Source organism: Prosopis cineraria, unplaced genomic scaffold (assembly GCF_029017545.1).
Source record: "Prosopis cineraria cultivar Desert tree isolate PC_DT_omini unplaced genomic scaffold, ASM2901754v1 PC9, whole genome shotgun sequence".
Taxonomy (NCBI): Eukaryota; Viridiplantae; Streptophyta; class Magnoliopsida; order Fabales; family Fabaceae; genus Prosopis; species Prosopis cineraria.
Genome location: NW_026555340.1, coordinates 1,688,517 through 1,697,469, shown reverse-complemented (window position 1 = coordinate 1,697,469; position 8,953 = coordinate 1,688,517). Strand labels below are relative to the sequence as shown.

At 32.2% G+C, this 8,953-nt stretch overlaps 1 long non-coding RNA gene across 1 annotated transcript; it reads left to right on the top strand.

Moving 5' to 3' along the window:
- The first annotated feature begins 2,635 nt into the window (after positions 1 to 2,635).
- On the top strand, positions 2,636 to 4,431 carry LOC129319860 (uncharacterized). Its single transcript, XR_008595533.1, has 3 exons — positions 2,636 to 2,985; positions 3,648 to 3,713; positions 4,262 to 4,431. It is a non-coding gene; the product is annotated as an uncharacterized LOC129319860 (long non-coding RNA).
- Positions 4,432 to 8,953: the final 4,522 nt, after the last annotated feature.

The window sequence follows — 8,953 nt, the reverse complement described above, 5'->3', positions numbered from 1 at the left end:
ATCTTTATTGACTAAAAGTGTCAATTACAGTAATTTAGCATCTAAATGTTATCATTTCCCTTATTCATGTTTACTCTCACATACCACAGCCAAATGACTACTCACTTCAAACACTAGCATGCTTATTCTAAATTTTCATTCATTTCCTCTTACTAATTCAACCAATTTGAGCTTACAGCTTTAAAGCTTTATCATTCAAAGTTAAATCAATTATAAAGTCCTATCTTAACTCCAAATAACCTTTCTATTACTATGGGATAAGAAATCAACTTCTTAAAACTTCCGAATTCAATTTCTCACTAGTTTAAACTAAGAGAAAATAGAGTAAAATCGAAGGTTAAGGTAATACAAGACTTACTCGATAAGTAATAAGTTGAAAATGTCATCATTGCTTCTGTCTTGCCCTAGTAGAGCTCCCTCTCTTCTCCATGCTTGAACTTCTTTTTCTTTGTTTTCTTTCTATTTTCATGAGCTGAGTCATGAGTTGAGGGAATTAATCTTGAATCGATTCAGTTTTTTGAAAAAGCACTACAATGAGAGACTTTTAGTTGAAAAATCAATTCTGGTAGTAGGAATGGTTGGAGGGATTGAAATAAAAACATATACCAATTCAATAGTGGAATATTAGGAAAATAGTTTTGCAGATTCCAATAAGATAATTGAGAATTTAAATATTCAAAATTTAATCTTTTCCAATATTTGAAATGATGATATTTAATTTTTATTGTCAAGCATTGAAACTGGTACTAGAAAAATGGTTTTACAAGTTTCAATAAGATAATTGAGAATTTGAATATTCAGAATTTAATCTTAGGAGAATTTCATTTAAGGACCAAGGTAGCAACATATTTTCAGGTGGATCCCAAAAAATTCTAAAATACCAATTCAATCCTAAGAGACTAAATTGAAAATAAGTTGAAAGTAGAAAAGATCAAAATACCCTCAGTTCAAATATTTTTAAAAAAACCACTAGCCACCTTTGTCACAGCACCACCATCGGTGATCGAATCTTCGCTAGCGACAACAGCCATTGGACCTTCATCACCAGAGCTTCGGTCGTCGGCTGGATCGTTGTCAGCAGTGGCTGGAGAATTAATTTCTCCAAAGGTGACCAAGGTGGGTGTAGAACCCAAGACCCCTTAGTTCGCTAAAAGATTTTGGACTACCAAGTCTCTCAACCTATTCAATCATATAATGCATAAAATTATATATATAATAAACCTTGTTTCCAAACCACTTGATTATTACGTTACTTGTTAATGGCATAACTTTATTTATTAATACCTTAAAAGGACTTGTTAATTACTTAACTTTCCTTATTAATCCCACGACTCTTGTAATGTCTGCCTTGACATTACCAAGGCAATACTCTTACACACTGTTGTGATAAACGGGATTAAATAAAATCCTAAGTAAAAATTATCACAACCTAAGGGTTTAAAAAGATAATTAGTTAAAACAACAAGATTCTAAAAAAATCATTTTTAAAAAATAGTGTTTAAGCTCAAACCATAGTTAGAAATCAAATAAATACAAATATAAATACGAAAGCATAGAGATCATATAGCTCTTTAAAACAAGTTGAAAAGCCATTTCCCAAAATTTCTAGTCCGCCTGCCACGGCGCAAGCCAAGCTCGCTGTGACGGATGGCACAAAGGAATAAATCTCTCGGAAGACACCTGCACCGCGATGTAAATGTCATGTGCTGCGGCGTGCACCTACTGTCATGACAGCAGATCCAAGGGTATTTTAGTCAATTTAAATAAAATTATTGACTAATGATGTTTATAGGAGACTAATATAGTTTTTTTAGATCTTTGGAAAGCCTTAGAAGAAGGCTAGGTCAGTGTTTGAGCGGGCCATAGCATAGAAGGGAGTTTAAATTTTGGTGGGACTTTCTATGCCATGTGTCGCGGCGGACATGTCAATGTACCACGACGCACGTGCAAAAATTAGTACTTATTAGACGCGAAAAACAAACCAAAAATTAGAGAAAGAAAGAGAGATATTGTGAAAGGGTGACAGAAACCGACCGGGGTCTCTTAGGGCACAATCCCTAAACCATTTTGGAAGAATTTTGAGCTTAAATCATCATTGGGTAAGTTTCACATTCCCTCTTCTTTTCCTTTATGTGAAAATTTTTTACTTTTAGGACAATAGGGGCTTTGATTTTAGTTTTCTTGGGTTTAAACTGAACCCATTAGCTTATTTAAGGTTTTGGGAAGTTAAATTAAGCCTTTAATCTTAGGTTTATGAGTTTTATAGAAATTTGAAATTTTTGTTGAGGGGTTGGACAAACCTTAAGCATAATTTAAAGGTTTTGAGAAAATGTGGGGAATTGGCTAGTGGTTTTGATATATTGGGATGTTTGATAGGATGATTAGAGTGTTTAGAAATGGTTAGTGTAGTTAGATAAGGAATTTGGGTATTATAGGTATTTAGTGTAACATCCTGATTTTTATATAATAAAGAAATTGTAGAATTTGGGTTTTGAGGAAAAAAAATGATAATAATAGGAATTTATATTATTTGAGGTTATTTAGAAATGATATTATGGTTAGGTATTTAATTATAAATTTAAAAATTTAAATTTAAAATCACATAAGCAATATTTAGTTAAGATATAATACATAAATAATTTTTTATTGTGTGTTAAAAAAAAAAGAGAAGGTAGAAGGAACAAAAAAAAAGAGGGTGGAAGGTTGTTGTTTCTAAGTCCCACATTGGTTAGATGAGGGAAGAGAAGAGGTGCCTTCATGTATAAAAAGGAGGGGGTGTGTGCATTAGGAAGCATGAGAGGCTAAGATGCAATTTAAAGGAAATTGCAACTTTTGGCCCAAAGGTTTGAATAATTAAATTCGAACCTATAGTTTTTTTTTAATATAATTTTGGGACCACAATCCCATTTTTATATTATTTTTCTCTCTTCCTCTCACGTTGCTCGGCGTTTTTCTCGCAAGGGGGATTATTTTCTTTTTCTTCAGGTATGTTCTAGCTTTCCTGTTTAGATTAGCATTTAAAAATTTATTTAATTACAAAATTAATTTTATAGTTATTTTCTAAATGATATTAGCTTTCTAGTGATATGATTATTTTGTAGGATAGAGTAAATATTCTGATTAGGATTTTTCTATAGGATAGTTAATCTGATGATATGATGGAGTAAAAATATAGGTTAAAACTCTTAGGGATATAATAAATATTATAGAATATTTTCTTGAGGTTGAAACTCATGTTTAAGAATTTTTGAGTTAAAATCTAGATCTATATGGTCGAATTTATGTGGAATCTGAGATGTAGGGATGAACCTCTGATTATTAAATATTTATTTAAGTATGAATAGGTATTTTCGAGGTTATAGAAATGTGATTTGAGGCTTCAGGATAATTCTAAAATTTTTAATTTATTTTTGGGTGAATTTTTAGAATATAGAAGGATGAAATTGTGATACTAGAAGTAATTTGAGGCTTAAAAATAGTTTATTAGGGTACGAGAATTTTAGAAAAGAATTTGAGAAGTTAAATGAGGCATAAATCTTAAATTAGTGTTAATATGGATTATAGATCTAAGACTTTCTAACTCTTTAAATTAGAGTTATGTATTTTAATGTAAAATTAATACATAGTATTATGAAATAACTATGTAGATTGTGTTGACAAAGATAGTGGTGAAAGAGGAGTTGTGAAGGGGAACTTGTTATTCAAGACACAAGGTAACCATTATTAATGTGTTGTGATGAGTGTGTTTGTGAATGGTTATGTGTTGTTTTGTTGTTTGGAAAAATTATGAATTATTGAAAATAAATACTGTATATACTTGTTTGAAATTATTGCCAAGTGGGTTAAAAATTTATTTTTGTTTATCATGATGAGATATTATTGTTCGGATATATTCCTGTTTGGATATTTGAATGATGCATGACTTGTCAGGGTATTTTAATGTATGGTGTTAATGGGAATTTCTGTTCGGTTAATTATTACCACGTGGTAAGCCCTCATTGGACCCAATGAGTGGCGTGTCGCTTGGTCTAACTCACCTTTGGCCGGGTGATTTGGCGTTCGAGCATGGTGAAAGGAGGATATAAGGTGCAGTCATGCAATTAAATACTTGTTCGGTTTGTTTGAAAATATTGTTCGGTTAAATGTTTTGTGTGCCCACTTAGCAATCGCATGATTAGTTACATCCGCATGCATCATTACATATTAATTTTTGGTTACTGGGACTTTTAAGTCTCATTCCTCGTGGTTAATATTTTTACAGGAGCGAGTCCGGCCGAGAAAGCACCAGAGGTGTAACTATGGTGTATGAGACACCATCTTTTACGTTGCCTCTTATTTTAGATTATACAATGTATCTTGTGCCAACTTAGGACATATCTTTTTGTGAAGCATGTAAACTCTAATCCTTTTTATTAAAAGTATTTATATGACCAAGAGGATTATGTCTGTCCCTCTTGATTTATGATCTAATTTGAATATCATGACATGAGGATCCTGTCTGTCCCTCATAGTTCTAATTGCTTTTTGAGATATTTTAAGACCTGTGGTATATTGTCTTGGATGTATCATGGTAAGAAAATTTTCTACCATGATAATGGTTTTAATAATTTGTGAAAAATCGGTTTGTATTTTTGAGGATGTTACATTTAGAACCTAGTGAATTTGAGATTATCTAAAGTGATAATTAACAATTATCACTTGATTGTATAAATTGAGTGTTGCTTAAGCTACCTCATGCGTATAGAATGTGTGAAGCTAACATTGAGCCATGATAATCCATTTGTGTGATAAAGGGTTGAGGTAACAGAATAATTTACACTATTTGATTATATTGCTTAACTATCTGTGAGTAGATATGTTAAATTTATAACTTGAGATTTGATAACCTTGCATATTATGAAATATGGTTTTGTGCATGAAAAACTATTTGCAAACGATGAGAATGGTGAAAATTTATATGAACTGGTTGAGAAATTTGAAATGTATATGTGTTATATATGATGAGTGTAAGCATGATTTTGTTAAGGGGTAGGAGTTCACCCGTAGGAAGGAGTAGTGGAAGTCCATATGGCATGTTTCTCCTTAGTATCTAGTGAGGCATGGTGTTGGAGATTTTCTCCTTAGTATCTAAGCAGGATATAGTGTTGGAGAGTAATGCTCCTTAGCAAAAGTGATGCGGTGCTAGAGTAACAACACCGTTATTCATGTGTGATGAGGGGAAACCATAGTCCGAAAGTGGGATAGGACGCCTTTGGCCAGGTGATCCTACTATCGAAGGTGAGCTCAGACCATTGTGAAAGTGCACTTGGTTCAAGAGCCTAAAGTTTCAGTTGGAGTGATATGGAGGCTCGCATGATAAAATGATCATACTAGTGGTAAATGATTTGTGTTGATAAAAAAGAGTAATGTTATGACATGCTAACGTATATTTTGGTGCTTAATAGCTTTACTCCCTTATAGTTGTGCATATTAATTGATAGTAGTGAATTATTCTATTATTAAGATATTTATCTTACCCCGTGGTTATATTTTACAGGTGAGGGCTCTGGTAGGGGCAAGGGGAAGGAAGGGGCAATTGAAGAGTGAAGAGCATTGTTGTATAGCTCTTCCCTTTCCTCTTTTTAGGGTATTGTAACGAATATTGCCATTATATTATGCCAACTTAGGAACATAACATTATTTTAGTTATCGCTTGTATGAATTTGTGATAAGTGTGTGTGCCTTAGTCCAACGTTTATGTTGTGGATTAAGTGTGTGTACTTGGCCAAGTTATAATTACAAGTGATATATTTGAAGTGATGCCAAAATGACTAAGTTGATATATGTGCTAAATTTTATCCACCCTTTTGTATTATTGTCAAATGGAGGTTTGATGGTTATTTTGGGTATGAATGCTTATTTGTGTGATATGATTGATTTGTCATGTTGTATGTGGTTCATCTGAGGTGGCCAAGGTGTTTTCGGGGTTAATAGCATTTAGTATAGTGGGTCGGACACCATTGAATCTGTTTTGAAGTGAAAATGAACCATTTTAGATTCGAGTGTCCATCTTTTTAATGAACAATCATTTGAGTGTGAGACTTGTGCCATTAACTAGAGGGCTCAAAGAGCTTCGTGTGAACACTTGAATCGCTTAAATCAGACATCGGATGGCAAAACGACGCACTCTAAAAGTTTTGGAGTGCCGTTTGCTATCATGACGATAGATGCGCGCTGCGGCGCAAGTGTCTTCCAAGGGATTTGTCCCCCTATGCCATCCACCGTGATGGATGTGACTTGTGCCATGGCGATAGACTAGAAATTTTTAGAAAATGGCTTCAGTTTGTTTTGAAGTGTTGTTTGATTTCCATGCTTCCGTATTTATATTTAATTGATTTTCAACTATGGTTTGAGCTCAAGCAACATTTTAAAAAGAGTTTTTTTGGAATCCCATTATTTTAACTTATTATCTTTTAAACCATTAAGTTGTGATAACTTTTATTTGGAATTTTATTTAATTTTGTTTATCATAACAATGTGTAAGAGTGTTGTCCTAATAATGTCAAGGGAGACATTACAAGTTGAGCAAGAAAAAACTATTGAAACAAAAATCATACATTTTATTTTACAATTGGGTTCTTATGCTCTTCATCCAGTGTAGTAGAATTAACCAACTGTAACCTCTAATAAGATTCCATAACTCTTCAACTTGATTTCATTGTTTCCTAAACTGGTCAAACAAAGCTCACTCAATGATCACAAAACCTACTAAACAATTTTTAAAATAAAACATCCGTGGAAAAGAGAATGTTGATGGGTAAAGAATCAATGATAGTTCTAAAATGAAACATTTGTGCATACGAGGTGAACACGAACAACATCATCTCAAACACCTCCTTGAAGACTTTTAAGGGGAGTAAATCGAAAAAACAGAGGGAACCAAGAGGACTATTGGAAGAACTATTAGGAATAGGGCATGGCATAAATGAAGCTGGAGAGATGATAGAAATAAATACTCCCATTTGAAGTGAGAATCAGCAAGAGGATTGATGAAAATAAGGAAGATATAAGAAATGACACAAGAATAAGTTGAGTAAACCAATTGCGTATGAGAATTAAATTAAGACCAAAGTAAATTGACCAATAGAATTGAATAAGATCTAACCAATCAAAGTCCTTCTATAAGATTTGTAATATATATTGATGATTGATTAGAATTAGTCATTGAATTGATCAAGATATTGGTTTGAAAAAGAATGGATCAAACTATGGTTAAATTAATCTCAATCTAGTTATGACAAACATAATATAGCTTATATTAAAAGATAACAAAAATAGTCATATATAACTCTAAAAAGAGTAATATTTAATTAAAAAGATATTAATCTGCAAATAAATATGGAACGTTGGTATACAAACCATATATAATTGTTGGCAAAAATACCATATATAATCTAACAAAATAGAGTTGCCAAAGCACAAATATGACATACTATTGATTTTTAAAAAAATCAAAATAATATCGTTTCATGTTTAGGAATGGGAGGAAAAAAATAGGGTTAAAATACAAATTTAACCTCAAAATTTCCACACAAGCGCACCCTGTATCTTCAAGTTTTTTTGGTGCAATGTCATCCCAACATCTTCTAATTTGGTACATTGTCGCCCCACTGTTAGGTTTGACTTTGTTAATTGTTGATTTGATCGTTGATTTCAATTTGGCAACCACATGGTTTTTAAAATTAAAAATTAAAAAAACTAGACTTATGTCTAGTCAAAGTCTCTCGTCTTCTTCACTTTTCCTTCCCATATCCCCTTCTTTGATTAAACCAGGCCAGCCCCTTTCCCTTTCCCTATCTCTATCAACCTTCTGCTTCCTTCTCCTTTGAGTGATCCCATCATAGCAAACCCCCTTCTCCCTTTCTCATCTTTGTTGGCCTTCTCCTTCCTCCTCTTCTCTGATCGATCCCATTGAACTAGATTCTAATGATTATTGCTAACTAAAATGGATGAAATAAATATTTTGGTTGTTAGATTTTGTTCCTAGAATAACAGGAACTGCTTGTTAGGTCATTGGATTCAAATTTCTTTGATTTACATAAACCCTAAGATCTTTGATTAAAAAATTGGGTTGTAGGATGTTATAATTGTTATTATTTAAGTTGTTGAAAGCTAAACAGAGTTAATGAAAATTAATAAATCCATTGGATTTGAGATTTTGCTAATTGTTGGGAATATTAGTGTTTAAAGTGTGTTTAATTGGGATGAGTCATTTTCTAATTATCATAGTAGTTTATGATTAATATGGTTAAGTTTATGGGGTAATTGGGAGATTTCATAGTTTACTAGTGATGAGGGTGAAGATGAGGGAGGGAAGGAGAAAGGGCACATGAAGAGTTCTAATTCTAGGTGGATGAGAAGAATCTAACATGGCATGAGAAAGAAGGTAATGTGGACGTCAACGTGCTATTTTAGAAAGCAAATAATTGTCAAATTATCTAACTTAATGGTCAACACAATCAAATTCTAATAATGAAGCAATATTGCACCAAATTGAAAAATGTTGGGGGTGAAATTGTGCAATAAAAAAAAAGAATATGGGATGCATTTGCAAGGAAATTTTGAGAGTAAATTTATACTTTAATCCGAAAAATATACAATCTAACTCATTGATCAATTCAAAATTTTTAAACTTAGATAAGTGTAGTTCACTAATTTGACTAGTCAAATTTGAATTGGGCTTTAATACCATGCTTTTCAAGAATATATAAGAATCTAACTAAACATAAGCGTAAAATATGAGGATAAATATATTGGGGTTGTTTGTCATTATTTTTATTTTATTATTTTGAGAACTAGTGTTTTATAGAATATGTTTTAAAAATAAAAAAATAAAAAAAGGTAATTTTTTTCACCCTCCCTTATTCTTCAGAACAATAATTACAGAACATCTAAAAGTTGTTTTCATTTTTTT